The following is a 16854-nucleotide window of genomic DNA, read 5'->3' as shown; positions in this document are numbered from 1 at the left end:
TCACAAACTATTCCATGTAAGGTAAACCTCACTGGTTTGTAAGCTATAAAGGAAGCCTGTCTTATTTTTTAAAGGACAGAATTTTTCTTTCATTCCCTCCAGACACCGTCTCTGTTTATTTTTCATTCTGACCCAAACCTTCTTTGTTTAAAGCCCACATTTTGGAAAATTCTCTTCTTCTCCATGTAATTGCTCTTTATTCAACACAGTTTCTCTGAAGAAGCTAGCAAGATCTGGAAGGAATCAGACATTTACATTGATAATGCTCCAGTTGGATTAGCAAATGTTTGGAAAAGACCTCATGGTTTGGGCACCAACTTCTCTCTGATTGGGGTAAAACACTTCAATGATTGGGGTTATTACTCCATAGAGACTTTTTTCCTTTACGATATCTGGTGCTAGTTATTATCAAAGACAGATTGCTGGAGTATGTGGACTGATGCTAGTCTAGTCCAGTCTGGCAATTCTCATCTCTCTATGAATATGAATCCAGACACATTTCAGTCTAAGGTGGGTGTTGGTTAATAATAACAGGATAAACAGCGGGCATACTCATTAAAATTACTACTTGCCACAAGAAGTAACTTGTGACTTCTGTACGTATTAGTCTGCCTCCTTGCTGAACAGAATCTGGCTTCCATTGGAAGAGGCAGAACCACAGAGCTTTCCACATATTTTAAAATATACGTAATCACAAACAACAAAAACTCAGCAGAATGCTTCAGTCATCTGGGTTTAGACATAAGGAAAGGTTAAATTTAAATCCCAGACAATACTCTTGCAGCTAACTTTTTGACCTCATTCTATATGAGAGTTTTTGTTTTGGAATCTGTCATGAGGCTGAGATGCTAATACAATTTTCAGGCGGGGGTGGGCGTGGGTGTGTTTGATCCCTTAGGCACTTATCTAGCTGAACTGGAATAATTGCTTCCTTTCGTCCTGTATTTCTTCAAGGCATTTTTATGTGTTGTAGTCTTAGTTTCTGTTGACCAGAGCAGGAAGCCATACAGCAAATTGAAGCCTTGCAGCCAGATTTCAGGGACAAAGCTGATTAACTCTGGTGAAGCTGTAGTGCAAATCCCATCCCATTTAATTCCCTAGCTTGCTGCCACACTGCATTGTATTTCCTCCACAGACACAGCCCTACATTACCAGGTGACACAACACTACCAGCAGCCTCACGTAAATCTTGCTGAGCTCTGAGCTGCTGGCTCACACTGCAAAGTTTTGAGGAGAAATTCCCTTCTCAGTTCAAGCACTAAACAAATGACACACCATGTTCAGGTCACTCAGAGCTGTGCAAAGCACAGAGGGCTCATACTTTGCAAAAGGGAACTTACGGCAAGTGATCTGTGTGATGTGTAGAGGTGTGCTTGCATATGTATTTGATTGACTGGATAATGAATTGTAATATCTGCTGTGTATATGTATTTTTGTGTACGTACATACACCCAACTGCAGAAAGATATCTTGTCTAAAAAATCTGCTCTGATGACACAGATTAGAATGAAATTAAACTGCTGCAAAAATAGAAATCACAGGGTTTACTTATCCTTGGCTGATTTCAGTACTATTCTCAGAGATTAAAATGTTTTCCATTTAAATGTTGCAAAGACATTTTATGATAGCAAAGAGGCACTTTGAATTAAGGAAAATAACACTGCAGAAAAAATAATCCCTGCTGACATCTATACATCTACATCAGAATAAATTAAATGAGAATTTAACTTCAAATTGCCAAAAGATTTTTAGGCCCATGTTTAATCAGACTGACATTGCAATCTGATCTTGATTAAGTTCAGGTTAGTGCCAGCTAGCTGAATTCCACAGCCTCCTCCACACCTCTGCTTATTCACAGAGAGATTGTTTGACCTCTTTGAGTTTATACATTTGATCTAATGCACTGGAGATCATCTAAAAAGAAATCTGGAGAGGCACACAGACTAGGAAAAGCAGATAACTTTCCTCCTGTCTCTGCTGCTGTCTGTGCTAGTCTTCAGCCCAAAGTTCCCTACATGAAAAAAAAACTGCTCTTATCAAATCCCCTCAGAACAGAGATCTTCGTGCTTAATAACTCCAAAAGAAGATTTGTCAACCCCTCATGAATAACCACATGTTGGGAAAAGGCTGGTGTGTCATTTCCCTGGACAAACATTCTTGGCATTTATGCATTTCCTCCCACATCTCCTTGAAAATGATTGTAGGTAAATTTCATGCTGAAAACCTGAGGACTTGGGAGGAAAAGATTACTCACTCATTTGGTGGTTATAGTTCATCAATATACAGATTTTCTGTTTTCTGGGGTATATTATTTTCATTCTGATTTGGAATACTCAGAACAGAAATGTTCCCCTAAAGCAGAAAACTCAAGATACCATTGTTTCAGATCTTTCTTATACATTGTTATTACTATTAAGTTTTCCTTTCAGAATATTTTTAGTTTTCACCATGATGTGGTGGCTGATAGAAAGTTGTTTTTAAATCATCAGATGCAACCTCTGCTTATTGGACTAGAAAAGGTGAGAAGTTTCACTCAGTTCTGAAAAGCAGCTGGCAGTATTAATTTAAAAATCCATTAAGTAGCATATTTTGGTTATCCTCAGTATTATGAATCCTTCAGTTACATGACAACATCAATAATGATTCATTTGCTCCAGTACTGCCAGTGAAATTAAATAATATGAAGTTATTACAATAAATTAAAAAACAGCCAGTATCAAACCATATCAATTTCAGCGTCTCCCTGAAAATGCTGTGTAATCAGCATGACTTTGTATTTAAACAGGATAGTGGACAAAAAATGATTTTACAACTAGAAAATGTTACTTGAAATATCTGTTGATAAAAAGTCAGGCAGTTGCTCAGCTCTGTATTTCCAAACTCACATCCAAATCCAGTTAGTGTGTCAGTTGTTTAGTAGTCTATGCAGATTTACATGTATTTAGTGTTCTCATTCCCATTCTTCCCACACAGTCATCTCCAAGATACCTATACTTCTTTCATTATTGTTATTCTATTGATAATTCCCATGGAGACATCAAATGATTGATATAGGTGGTGAAATGCTGTCAAACTTGAGCAAATGAGAACCCAGTTTTCTCATTCTATATTTTTGAAATGGAACAAATATATTAAAACATTGTCTAGGAAATAAGAATTGCTGTGATTCACGTACACTGCAAAATATTAACAAAAAATGACTCCCTTTGAAACTAGTGTACTACTACTTTCTTCTTCAATGGCACTTCTCTATCATTTTAAAAGTTCAGTGCAGCAAATGCAGGATGGCTCTGCAGATTTAGTTATCTGCTGGCAGAACCCATCAGCTCTAATGAGAATTTCTCTTCACTGAAGTATGCATAACATGATGACAGAAAGGAAGTAGAGCCAAGATTCCAACTAATATATATGCTATATCTTTATTATATGTGTGAATTTTCTGCCATGTGATTTTACACACTGCATGGCTTTGAAGTTGTGTCACCAAGAAGCTCTACCTAAATAAGTTTATTATTCCACAATTGCCTCTGAAATTACAATTGGAGAAGTAAAATACAAGTTAACAAACTAAACATTGTCCTCTATTAGAAGCCAGCATACTAGAGTTTCCATTGATGTAACCACAGCTATTGTATCTTTGCTAAAGTTTACAAAGTCCCAATATGTATGTAAACAAATAAGTTGATTTCAAGCGATGCACTAGAGCAGGACATTGATCTTCCATCTGAAGCTGAATCAGCAATTGTGGTCTGCCAGGTACACCTTGGAAAGCCATGTGCCATTAAAACAGTGCTCTGCACACCTACAAAGGACAGGCTTGACGTGGTCCAATGGTTAGCCCGTGAGCATGGCAATCCAAATGCTTCCTGATGCCACATGGCACACTGGGCAGGGTACTTACTACCCATTCTTCCTCATTTATGCATCTTTAAACGAAGTTTTCTTATCTTGTAAATGTATAACGATCTTTGAACGATATACAGAGTGACTAAATGAGCTGCTACAAAGCTATAATTAGGCTCACACTACCTAATGCCACGCTCTTCATGCCTCTTCAGCAGGCGAGTAGAAAAGCACAGCTGAAATACTACATTCTGTCTCCTTCTGTTTTTAAAATCTTTATTTTCTATTCCTATTAAGATATTTCTTCCAGCGAGGTGCCTGCCAGCAAACTCTATTTGTCAATATATTGCCTGGTATTCCGTAACGAACCGTGTGTCAGTCGTGGTTTCCCAAACACTTTAACATCAGCTCTTAACATATTTAAGGCTGTGCTGCCCTCTCCTGGTAGCTCTTGACCTGACAGATCGGCTGCTAAGCAGAGGCTGTAGGACGGACCATGCAGCAGTATTCGTGAATACCTCACACTAAATCGGAGCCAGAGGAAACGCCCCACGTTTTCCCTTTACTTTAATCAATCCTTTATGGTCAGCATAAATAGTAAACCACGGAAATCTGGTGGTGGTTCTCTTATCCTTGCAAGTTCTTTTCTTCCCCCATCCCTTGTATTCCTTGCTTACAACTTTTCTTTCTTTTCTCTTATCCATCTGCTTCTTAGCAGTCTCTTTTTTCCTCTGAGACCTTTCTAAACACAGTCCTCCAAAAGACCCAGACAAGAAACAAAACAAACCATGGGTGCTAAATACAGCGAGCTATTCACGATCAGAGGGGACAACCAGACAGAATTTGGTTCCACCATTCAGTCCCTGAGATAACATTTCAACATCATATTTATGTTAGTTACCCAGAGGAGCCCATCAGGGTGTCAAACCTTGCTTCAGGAGAAAGGGCAAACATAACAGCAGAGAGTCAAAGAAAAGACAAAATAACAATAGTTTTGTTCTTCTGCTGGTCTTGTTACGACCCCTCCTAAGCAATTACTTAAAATATTCACAGCTCTTTTTAGAAACAATGCTCCTCATCCAGATCCAAGCAGTAAATAAGTACATTTACAACCCATGCATTCTGAAACTGAATTTTCCAAACAATGGGCTGCAGGGAAAAGTCAAAATAACACTTCAGGGAAAAGAAAAATCCTAATGTAAATGTAATTGTTTAAGTTATGACTGATTTAATATCAAAGACAACAAATGCCTTTGGAAGCCTCAGTGTTGTCACGTAGTCAACGCAGAATCTGAGAGCTCAGAGTTATGACAGATTCCTCGTGGAGTCTTCACAGAGCCATCATGAGGTTATGAAGGAGTTGTGCTGGAATCAGCACCAAGAATTCATGGATTCATTGTGGTGTCATTATAGAGTCATCACCAAGTGATTTCAGAGTTGCCATGGAGCTGTCATAGAGACATCGAGTCATCACAGAGTAGTCACAGTATCAGAGTTGTCACAGAATGATTTAAGAGTCATGATGTTGTCACGCATTTTGCATGCAGTGCACCAACTAGTCATCAGAAGATCATCATGGAGACATCTTAGAGTCCTAGAGTCATTGGAGAGTCCTTAAGGAGCTATCACAGTTCTGCTAGCTCATCTTCAAGGAGTTCTTGCACTTACTGAGGATCTGTATTAGCAAGGCATCTTGATGTCAAGATTTAGGGGATATCTATGCAGGTATAATCTCAAGAGTTGTCACTACTCAAGGAAAGATCCTACCATGCAGCCCACTGCAGTACAGGAGAGCCTGAAGGGGCTCTTGGGATGCTTATTATTTATGGGGTAAGATGATTGACTCAATCATAGGTTGCTTTCTAGGCACATGCTCAACTGGTCCTCAGCTGTTGAACCAGGTGTCTGCTATCAGATAATTCAGACAGCAGTTTGAGACAGATTTGTGGTTGTTAATCTGTTTTAGTGAGAATGTTATTAGTCCTGTATGAGGTCTTGTTTGCAAGGCCAGGCTGAAGGAGGGAGCTGAGATAAGGAAAGAGGGCAGCAAGAGAGGCAGGGGGAGCATGCTGTCACAATGAGCCAATTGTGCGTAGCTTGAGTGTGCTGGACTGCTAGGTGACAATGGAACACCGTGGAGGGGAGGGTGCATTTCAGAGTCAACTCTGCCTCCTGTACCTGCCACTCACAGATTGGTGAGTAAAATGCAGTGATTATTTATAATATTTCCTTAGAAGTATGGATGCTGATTATGAGGATGCCATTTTCTGAAGTAAGGTGGCTAAGTCAGGGCAAAGTGCTAAAAAGATTTCATGATCTGAGAGATGAAATCCAGTGGTTAATGGAATCAAAGGAAAGTTTGTGCCAGACCTTAAAGATTAAAAATGGTTCACAGATTTAGCACTTCTGATGAATTTAACCACTCTTTTAAATGAATTAGATGTTCATATTAGAGGTGAAAAATCAACCTATCCATACCATGTTTCAAGTGATAACAGCGCTTGAAATGAGCTTTAAATTATAACAAACTCAAGTTATGGCAAATAATTTAACGTATTTTGATATGTTGGCTAAACATATTCCTATGGAAAGTGAGAACTATGCAGCTGTGCTTTCTGTTTTGATACAGGAATTTGAGAATAGGTTTCAAGATCCCTGAAAATACCATCATTATTTACTGTATTTACAACTCAATTTTTAGTCAGTGTAAATACATCACTTGTGAGTTTTGAAGTGTAAGGTATAGAGTTGCAATCAGACATTCAACTCAAAGATAATTTTGATCGTGTCTCTTCACTGGACTTCTGTAAGCCCTGTCTTACAAGAGAAAAGCCTCCCTTGCTTCACAACCACACTTATTCACGTCAGTGCTTTTTGGCAGATATACACTGGTGAACAAGTATTTTCAAGGATGACAAATTGGAAAAACAAATTTCACTAAAAAAACAAAAGAAATGGTAGAAACGCACAGTAGGCAGACTAGACTGTGACAATACTAATGCCAGCTACCCTGCAAGAAGATAATCAGCACTCACTTGAAATAAACATTGTATTCTGGATTTCCGATGGAAAAATCCAGCTAGCTCTAGGAACGTGTAACATCATGTAATCAACTGATAATAGATACAGTTCATATCTGCAGATGTGTTATGTCCATTCAAGTGTAAGGAATGGAAATATTATTATGACTAATATTATATGTACACTTTTATTACAGACATTATCTAGTTTAGAGGATTTTCTCTGGGAGTACTTCTGTTTGCTGTAGGTGCCCATGAGCACAGCATACCTAGTTCAGCATGTGGTGAGTGGGAGATCTGTACCTCCTGAGAGGAAGAGAAAGGTTTAGAGGAGAGTTCCTACAAATATTTTAGCGTGCTACAAAAGTAGATTGGGGATATGAGCTGGATCACCTCAGGCAAAGAAGGAACATGCCAATCTTACATTTCAGATAGATGCAGATAATGGCCTGTCTTAAGTAAAGGAGTCATTGCTGTGGATTCAGAACAGGGATGCATGCTTCTCTCCTGCCAAGAGATAATGTATGCCTCCTTTGCCTGTCATATTGGCCAGTCAAGATTTACTCATTCATCAGGTTTGTGGATCTGAGACACAACTAGCTCTCCACATGCTATGAAGTTAGGCACATAAACAGTAATTCTGGAATCCAGAAGGCTTTATAGAAATCTATTTCCTTTCCTTTGTAGCACCTTTCTCTCATGCTGGTCCTTCCACCTCTTTTGTAACACCTTTTCCCTTGTGTTGGTTCTTCTGATTGCTACAAAGCTAAAATCTCAATGCTGTGTAGTGTCTCTTATTGCTTTAAGCCTACTGGCCCTTAATGCTAATTTGTTCAGAAGCCCCTATATGTATGCTTGTCTGCAAAATTATTCAAGCAGTTTGGTAGATCAGATAAAGAGATAACATTTACACACTTGAAGTGCCAGGTGAGGATATTTCAGGATTTTCCCTAATCCATGATGGATAGGAAATCAGCAGGCTTGCTGTGTCAAGAGAAAGAATGACTAAATCAGCAGAGGATTGCAGTTTGAGTAAGAATATGATTTAATAAATGTGCACATCTTGCATCATGTTTGAACAAAGATAGGAGCTGCGTGACTTGCTTATCTAGTGAAAGTACATGAAAGATGTGGAGATACACGCTTTTTCTAAAGCCAGCTGACTACAGTGACTGAATGGTGCCTGGGAGGGGGCAGAGGCCTCACAGCCCAATGTTGTTTTACTGATGATATCATTTCAGTAAAGGTGAAGTAACCATGTCTCTGTAATGAATTTTGGCCTTAACACTCCCTAAACTGACAACACAACAAGCCTTGTCAAATGGCTGTCAGCACGCTTGACTCAATTCTACTTCATTAAGAGTATAAATCTGTCTCCCCCCTACTTACTTTGTTGGGGGTGGGGGAGAGAATGTGTTTCGTTAACGGGTTTGGCTCAGTCTCCTCCTTCCCTTAATAAGGCCACCTCTTATGGTAAGATGTTATGTCTCCATTACTTTGTAGATGATGTCTGGGGAAATAGCTAACAAATTACTGGCTCAATATCTCAGTATTTAGTGCTAATGCACCTAGTGCATTTATTAATGGTAATCCCAAATCTGTTAACTGTTACCTCAATTAAAAAAAAGTTTTTGACTGTATAAACCAATTTCAGTATGAAGTGCTGATGTGGGTGAAGTGATTGGTAAGTGATTGTAGATCTATTTTGGTGGAAGCCCTTAAGGGCACTCTGACAGGCAAATGTTGATTGTAATAAGTTACTATGTTAATAAACCTGTTGATGAGGTCTGGGACTAAAGCTTGATCTAGACACACCTAGGCTTCTCTCTGAGAAAGAATGTGGAAAGCAAGGGGGTCCTTTCTGAACCTTGTGTCTCAGCGGGAGGGCTTCTTACAACAAGCCATGTGTCATACTTGGGCCCTTACAGAAACGTAGGCTGTGAGCAGTAATGCTCTGGCTCTGTTCGTACAGTGTCCTTATGATATGTTTTTTTAACTGGTAGTCAGTTGGAGCAGCTATAGCCAAGAAAGTTTGCATGGCAAACAGGTAAAATGAAGCTTTCTTCCTATACAATACTTAGCAAAGTTCAGATAGCACTTAAATAGAGGAAGAGTCTATTTTGTTGAACCATGCATTTCTGAGCCTTAAGAATAGAAAGTGATAATGAATGTGAGTGCAAGAAATGCAAGATGTGCTGTGCACAGGGTCGTGGACTTCGGTTCATCTAATAGTTCTCATGGCCTACTAGTACAATAGGAGTCTGCAGAGTGTCTTCTGGCAGAAAAGATGTTATCTTGTGTCACTTCGCCAAATTTTGAGTCAAAACTACTTCTCTGCTGCTGAGGGCAGTAAAGAGAAAACGCTGTGGCAAGAAAGGGATGGTAATATACTTCAGGCAGTACCTGGACAACCGCAATACCCAGTTTCTGTTTGATGACCATCTTCGTACAAGTGGGATAGAACAAAATAATTCTTGTCTGTTTGCAAATGCAGCTGTGTCCTATATACTATCCAGGGTCATGCTTGCTTTTGCCAGTATTGATGCTTGCTCATTTATTAATAGATAATATCCATTAAATTTGATTACCGCAGTCTTCATGTACTATTGCTAAATTTGGCATACTTAATAGACCATCTAAAATTCTCCCCTTTTGTTACAAGTCTCCTAGTTTTAAAATGTGATGTTAACATTTTTGCAACTCTTGCAGGTAGTGTTTTATCATGTTTAAAGGAACGAGGTACTTTCAGATATTTAAATCACACTGAAGTCAAATGTCTTAAGACGCAAAAAAACAAGTTAGGACCAACCTGAAATTTTTTCTGACAGACCACTTAGTCTGAGGTGTGGTTCTTATGGTATATTCTGATCTGTATTAATCCAAATGTGATTTAGCCCCCTTTTAGAACTTGCTGTGAGTGATGGTTCCACCAATTAGACTGAAGTATAAAAAAATATGGGCTTTGTGCTTGCCTTGTGGGCTTTCTTCTTGTTACATTACTAGCTCATCTAGTGATGTGGAGGTGCAATGTGTCTGAGCAGAGATGAGAGCAGGGAGGAATGTATCTTGTCCTCAGTTGGAGTATGTCAATCAGTGTGCCCAACCCTGTTGAACAGGAAGGAGACTGTCAGGGCCCAGAAAACGCTGCTAGGGGATTAAGGCTGATGTCTTGGAAAACTTGGCTTAGGTTGATTGCATTTTTGTTAACCTGTGTTAGACAGTGAAATTATGTTATAGTTAACTTCCAGCACAGAGTATGTGTGCAGCTGAGACATGCTATTATTTATAGTGTGTTGGTTGCTCCAACGCAGTCATGCCAGAGATCATGAGTTCTGTTCCTTTTGATAATTTCTTCTCTAAGCCATGTCTTAGAATTGATTGCAAATTTTAACTGCTCATTGTTGGAAACGTTAAACTAACAATGTACATTTCACAATAACTGGGCAAGGTCAATAAAGTTAAACATTTGAAAGGAGGAGAGGTTCAACAAGTTTCATTGCATCTCTAACTAAATGACATTGTACCTACGATAATGATGTACAGTTAAGAATAATACAGATGAAATGGCTGACTAAGTTTGTGGTTGTTGTATAGGGATGTAATGTACTATTAAAACAAAAGTTTAAATTCAATTTTCAAGTTGAATTATGTTTAGTGGCTAGAGTATTAGGTGTTGTCTATAAATCATAGTTTACCTGAAAATGATTATAAAAACATGCTTGAGTAGGATTCAGCTGCACATAAGTTAAAAAAAAACCACTATCAGAGCCCTTAGAAGGAAGCATGTTATTTATACATAAGCCACTCTGAAAGTAATGTCCCCTATTTTTCTCCACAGAAACAACAACAGATACAAGAGCACAATAACACTACTTGATAGAGCAAATTATCAGCTACAAAAAACTCTTTTTTCAGCATAGTCACCACCACTAGCTGTGCATTTTCACCAGCAATGAACAAGGGCCTGCATGCTATGCTCATACAAATCTGCACTGGGGAGGTGACCCACTGTTGCTGCTTCTGAAATGCACCACCCACCACCTCACTGTGCTCACATCTGTTTGGTCTCCAGAAACATTCAGCAGCATCAGTGAATGTCACTGGGGGCATTTTTTCCTCCTGAAGGAATTTAATTACAGACTTTGGCTTCATGTGCACTTTATTGTCAGATGCCATTCTGTCAGACAGACCCCCCCCCACTGCCATCGGTTGCATGGCAACAAAATCCAACGGAATATTGGTGGCAAGGTTCAACCTTTACTGTCATCCCTCCAGCATCCACCTCTGATGTAGTAGGCCAACATAACAAAATAGGAGGCATTACTTTTGGAGCAGCCCTTGTAACTACTCTCTGAAAATAAAGGTATGTAAGCTTATGTAGCAAGAGATTTATGTTCTCTAATCATTATCATTATTTCTGCTGAGCACCAAACTGTTTTAATTAGATTATTAAAATTATAGTATACAATAGTACCAAAATTCTTGCTTCGTAGCAACCTTGTAATCTACTGTTAATTAAGCTCTGAGTCTGCCTGTGTACCCCCTGGGGTCTGAATTCTACTGCTTTGATTTTGTAATGGTAAAACAACGCAGAGTGCATTGTTGGTGGTCAGTCCTGTAGAGGAGTAACCTTGAATCAGAAGGGAACTGAGAATTGGGCCTTGAATCGTTCCTTCTGCTCTGGAATTGCTGCCTGGGCGTCTGTCCCCACGCAATTCAAACCACGTTTAGAAACGAGACGAGACGCAGCATACGCTAGGTGGTGCTTTCAGCCCAGCAGTGAAGTCCTCGGCAGGCAGTGAAGCGCTGATGAAAGCCCCAGAGGCAGCTCGCACCAGTCCCCGTTCTGCGGAGCGGGGCTTGGAGGGTTAAGAGCGCTTGCAGGCTTTTTTTCTTCCCGAAAATCCATGCTTGGCCTTACGGGATTAAGAGGCACAGTTTCTTCCTGTATTCCCCTCTGTGTCCAGGCGCCCTGGGTTGCTGCCTCTGTTGGGAGCAAGGATGGAGATGAAAGCCCGCTGTGACCGTGATCCTTGCTGTTTATCTTGGAGTCCTGTGAGAGTTATCCCTCCACAGCTGCCACCTGCTTTCTCTTGCTGATTTGTTCCTCTCCTTAGATCACACTGGGTTTCTAGACAACTGGATGTAAACTGATTTGTTTTAAAATGCTTTTCTCATCTTCAAGCTGAAAACTTGAAGTACAGGCAAACTACAAAATGTGGGCTTGTGTTCCTGCTGCCTGGAAAACATAGATTTGGTTTTGCCTGATGCAGTGTCTGCTGCATGTAATAAAATGATTGCTTATACTGAAATACTTGTGGGGAAAAGTCTAGAAAGCATACGTACCACTACAGAAGGAAGAAAAATCATTCAACTGGTAGGTGGGCTTGTAGCCTGAATACAGCAGTCTCCAGCTGCAAGTCTGTCAAAGGTGACAGACATGCGAACAGCAATACTTGTTTTGGAATAGTCAGTGACAGCAAATTAGGAGCACAGATCTATCAGGGCTCTCCTTACAGATATCGTAAGGCTAAAACATGACAGCTTTCATTTCAGTCACAATATTGATGTTATTTTTCACCTCTTATTTTAAGAGGATTTGTGATATGTGTTTGAGATCAGGGTGTAACTTCAAGAAACACAACTAAGCCATGAATGTAGAACATGGTTTCCAGCCCCAGTATGCAATGGCAAGCTGATATGTAGCTTTGGGAGTGCAGTGGAAATGCAAGTCATGGCGTGAACCAGTGATTGAGCACCTGGTGGGAAGGCAGGGCCAACCCAGGGGAGCACAGGTGCAAGCAATGTTCCTGAGTGATCAGAAGGGGTGGAGCCAGGATCCATGCTTTCCCAGACCTCATTTAAGGGTTGGCTGTTGAGGTAAGGGGGTCTCTCTGGAGATTCCTTCCTACTGGAGGGCATTCCAAAGGTAAGCAGTCCTCCTTTGTTTGTGTCCATAGCTGGTGCCTTTAGGCTTGTTCTCATTTGCTGCAGCGTAGGATTGTGCCACTCAGCTATTACTGCTGTACTTTCTGTCGCATTACAGGGGGACACAGAGGAGACTCATGCCAAGGTCTTCCACTAGTGACTTTATTGTTCTGAATTTCTAAGCTGGGGTACACTCCAGAGAAGACTGATTCTTCTCAAAGCTGATTAGCACTAAGTTGTTAAAACTTAGTTTTCTCAAATGAGTTTGGAATTAGATATTTAAGTTACCTTATGTCTCAGATGTTTTTCTTTCAATGCATTTCAAAACAATTACACTTTCTTTGTCTCCCAAGCTCTGAAGCTTGTTTGATGTGCTTTTCTTGAATGGGTTTGAAAGTGCTCTGGACCTCTTCAGAGCAGATCCTGCTTTCTCAGTTGTTTGCAAAGCAGCTGCTGGTGTCCTGAGTTTAAAGTTCAGACCAACTGGCTCTGGCTCTTTTTTTTTTTTTTTTTTTGGAGAACGGAAGAGTTTTGCTTATTGAATGAGGATGCTGACTGCGTGAGCTGTGGACTTTGCAACTGGCATGAAAATGGACTTTCGGTAGATACCTGGGCTTAGTACAATGGTTAATGAAAATAAATATTAATAATTATATAAAAGAATAAAAACTGCTTCTGAGCATGGACAGGCAGTCCTGTATGTGCCACTTTGCTTAGCTCTACTAAGTACATTTGAAAGACTTTGAAACTTCTTGCTTCTTAATACTTTTATTAGTAACCTACCTCTAAAACAAAGGCGTGCCAGGAGATAAGTGACAAACAGTTATGTAGATAAGCTGCTGCAAGAACTAGGTGGGTGCATGCCAGTCAGCAACCCTGTGCCTGGGAGGATGGCCCTATTTGTCTATGAGGTTGGGTCCATGACAGTAAAGCATGGCTTAGGATGTGACGAGAGGATGTGTTAGCCTGGTCCCATGGCTTCTGCCCATGAAAATGCTTTTTCATGCTTGCATTGAAGTAATTTTAAATCTTTTATTAGCAATTGAAAAAGGAATAACAAAAACTGGAGTGCCTGGAAGTAGAAGTACTGAGTAATGTTTTATAGATATCCCCTGGCTTTAAACAATTTTTATAAGTAGTAGGAGGGGAATGTCTTGTCACATTTTTGAAGCCTGGGAATTAGGGGTGGCTATGGGTAACCTTTGTCTGTGGAGGTACTGAGGAGCAGACTTTACAATCTCATCTGTTTAGAGCCAAATGAGAAACAGGTGAGAAAAGAGGGAGAGAAAGGATAAACTGAAGGCAGAAGGGATTTTGTAGTATCCTGGTTGCCAGACCAAGGCTAGCCCAGCTGGTGGCTCTGGCACAGCCTCCTCAAGACCCTGTGGCAGCAGTGCTGTGCTGGGCTCTCCTCTGATCACAGGCTTCCCCAGCCCGAGGCAAAAGGGCAATCTGGGCCAGCTAAGCTGGTCTTTTGCAAAGCTTAACAGAGGAGAAGAGGAAAAAACCCCAAAAACTCAGAAGAATGAAACCAGCCACCACCAAAAAACCCCCAAGGAATGAAGTAAGGAAGAAAATTTCCCCTGGAAGGTTGGTATGGCAGCATGAATCTGTGTCTCCTATGCTACGTTTTCTTGTAGCTCTGTATTTCTGTAGTGGAAATAGGATGGTTTCTGTATCATTGTCTCTGGCCTATTTGCTCTGGGGCATCTTTAATGATTGGCATGAGAAGATGTTGTAGTAAATCTTTAATTTGCTTAAATAATGGAGAGACAAACATTGATTAAAAACTCCTCCTCTGATTCTAGCTGATCTCATGAACCTCTTAGCCTTTTATTCCTCCAGGCTTTTTCCATTTTGTTTGAGACCCTTGAAAGTGGGATGGGCACATAAGTTGTTCTCAGTGAGAGATGAGGTCTAATATCTAATCTCCAAACTACCCTCTGAATTTTTACTCCAGTACTCATTTCATGTTTCCAGGGACTCTGTTAGTGTCAGGAAACCTGCTGGCCCTAATATAATCATCCAGAATTCTTTATGTAACTTCTGTGGTTCTCACTTGTTAAAATTATCTGCAAAACTCTGGAGAAACTTTTGGTTTCTGTACTACAGCTGCTACATCTAAGTCTTACAAGGGAGGAATGTATTTTGTTTAATGATAACTGTTGACCACCTCATTTACTCTTCCCTTCCATCAGTTTCTCCCTGTTGCATCTGGAACTCAGTAACTTACTTCAGCTAAACTTGTCATTCAGAAAGTGCACTGCTTTCAGGTGCTAGTTTTAATTTAGACCATTCCTTGAGATAAACTTTTCTTGTGGATAATTACTTTCACTGTGAAAAATGCCTTACTTGTAACCTGAATAATCTGACTTAAACTTCTGCCTGTTTTTTTTATTGTAACTTTCTCTTTAATACCTAATACCTTCAAGAGGTGGACTGTTCTGAAACTGGAGGCTAAGAATTGGTCCTGGCCTGAGAAGTAGGGAATGCGACTGGCATGTAGGTCAGAATGTGGGTGACAAGGTTCTTATTTAATGCCGCACTCCACCTGTTCCCAGGGGAAGAAGGTGCGGTGTTATCTACAATGCATTGCCAACTCAATTCTGCTTTTATCCCTGCTTATTTTAATTAGCTTTGCCATCAACATGGCAGTATCCCAACTATGATTGAACTAGTGCTTGTGCAGATATGGTCTGTTGGAAAGTAGGCAAATCCTCACCTTAAGATTTGTAGATATTCACAATGCATAGAAAATAGAGAGACAAGAGTCCAGTCACTGAAGTTTCAGTTAATCACCACTAAAATAATTTTCAGTGGGTCATTTTTTCCCTTTGCGCCTGGAAGGAGGTCTTGCTAGCAGCTGTGCCTCATTAGCTTTCCTTCTGACTTTTCCTAATGATATATGTAAAAACCATGGTTAAGCTTAAATAATCAGCTGACTGAACCACTGAAAACTAAGGTAAAGACCATTTTTTCATTAGGCTACAGATACTGCTATACTTGCTGTACTGCGCAAGGTAGGGAAACCACACCAGGGCATGTCTTAGCAGGTGAGGCCAGGAACTTGATCAGTGGTATGTGGAAAGGGGAAATAAATGTACTACCACACATGGATGTATGACTATGTATGGAAACTGTTAGGTCATTGGCTGAACCAGTAATTGACCACCTGATGAAAGGGTGTAGCCAGCTCTGGGGGCACAGGTGCAAACAATTCCCTCAGTCCACCCCTCCCTGACCTTGTTTAAGGGCTGGCAGCCAGAAGGGAAGCATCTCTACTTGGAGATAACACTATAAAAGAGGCTCAGTGAGCCCTAATCCTCAGAAAGAGGTGATTCCTTTTTTTATTACTGGATTGTGACTGCAACTGTTCTTGGGTTTAAAGCACCTATATCTGCTGCTGCCTGTCCTTACAGATTACAACATAGGTCCAAGGAGATGGGGCTAGAGACAGATACAGCAGAAACACAACTCAGGCAAGGAGTAAGGATGTGGCGTGAACTTAACAAGAGCTTCTGGAGAACCTCTCCTATGAAGATGGACTGAGGGAGCTGGGGCTATTCAGCCTTGAGAAGAGAAGGCTCTGAGGAGACCTGATAGTGGCCTTTTAATATCTAAAGTGGGGTTATAAGAAAGAAGAGAACAGACTCGTTAGCAGGGTCTGTTGTGAGAGGATAAGGAGGAATGGTTTCAAACTTAAGTGGGCAAGATTTAGATTGGTTTGTAGAGGAAATTATTTACCTGAGAGTGTAGGGAGGCAATGGGCATAGGTGCCCATGGGTGTCCCATCCCTGGTAGTGCTCAAGGCCATGTTGGATGGTGCCCTGGGCATCCTGATCCGGCAAGCAGCAGCACTGCCTGTGGCAGGGGGCTTTGAACTAGGTGGGATTTAGGGCTTCTTCCAACCCAAGCCATTCTGTGATCCTGTGCCTGCAGACAAAGGCTTGGTTGTCAACCTCACTGTAGTAGGCATGTTACTGAGTACTCGGGCTGTAACGCTGAAGGTCCTTCCTCATATGCTTGCTATTGGTTCACCTACTTTACTTGAACCCGTGTCGTA

At 40.6% G+C, this 16854-nt stretch overlaps 1 long non-coding RNA gene across 2 annotated transcripts in view; it reads left to right on the top strand.

Annotated features, from left to right (window-relative positions):
• Positions 3424-16854, top strand: part of LOC110396899 — a 194063-nt gene continuing 180632 nt past the window's right edge. For both annotated transcript variants that reach the window (XR_002437342.1, XR_002437343.1), the window contains exon 1: positions 3424-6038. This is a non-coding gene — a long non-coding RNA (uncharacterized LOC110396899). The remainder of the gene's footprint in view (positions 6039-16854) is intronic.

This window comes from Numida meleagris, chromosome 3 (genome assembly GCF_002078875.1).
Source record: "Numida meleagris isolate 19003 breed g44 Domestic line chromosome 3, NumMel1.0, whole genome shotgun sequence".
Lineage (NCBI taxonomy): Eukaryota > Metazoa > Chordata > Aves > Galliformes > Numididae > Numida > Numida meleagris.
The sequence above is the reverse complement of the archived record's forward strand: the minus strand, read 5'-3'. Positions and strand labels throughout refer to the sequence as shown.